This window comes from Buceros rhinoceros, unplaced genomic scaffold, assembly GCF_000710305.1.
Source record: "Buceros rhinoceros silvestris isolate BGI_N320 unplaced genomic scaffold, ASM71030v1 scaffold3683, whole genome shotgun sequence".
Lineage (NCBI taxonomy): Eukaryota > Metazoa > Chordata > Aves > Bucerotiformes > Bucerotidae > Buceros > Buceros rhinoceros.
In genome coordinates this window covers 145,179-145,754 of record NW_010404104.1, presented here as the reverse complement: position 1 = coordinate 145,754, position 576 = coordinate 145,179, and positions in this window count along the sequence as shown.

Below are 576 nucleotides of genomic sequence, written 5' to 3'. Positions count from 1 at the left end.
GTCTCTAGTGAGACTGCCAACAAGAAAGCTAAAACTCGGTGCCAATTACGAGAGTTGTGAGGGTTTGGTTGTTTTTTTTCTTTTTTTGGTGTGTCTTAAATAAGAAATGTGACTGAGATGACTTAGACATTCCACGCAGACACTTAATCCTCACATGCTAGACTCAGCTCTTACTAAACTGCTTGAGATTTGGTTTGGTGACCCAGAAATGAGAGGTCCCACCTCCCCTGAACCCCGCCCCCCGCTGCCCCTTAGTTTTGTGCAGGATCTGTTATTATATAGCTACAGTAAGACTGTGAAGTATGGTACAACGTGGCAAGCTGTTTGTGATCCGTGTTGTTTTTATTACAAACGGTGCAGCATCAAGTTTTCAAGTAAGTCTATGTTTGTTTTTTAAAACGATGCACAATTGTCCAGTTTTTCTTTTAATTGAAACCATACAAAATACAAATGCCCATGTTGACGTAGCTAGTTTTGGACGATACATTCAAAAGCACTGAAAAACAAAGCCTCTCCAGTTACAAACATGAACAATCGATGTCACGGAGCCCTGACTTCTATCGTTAATCCATCTCT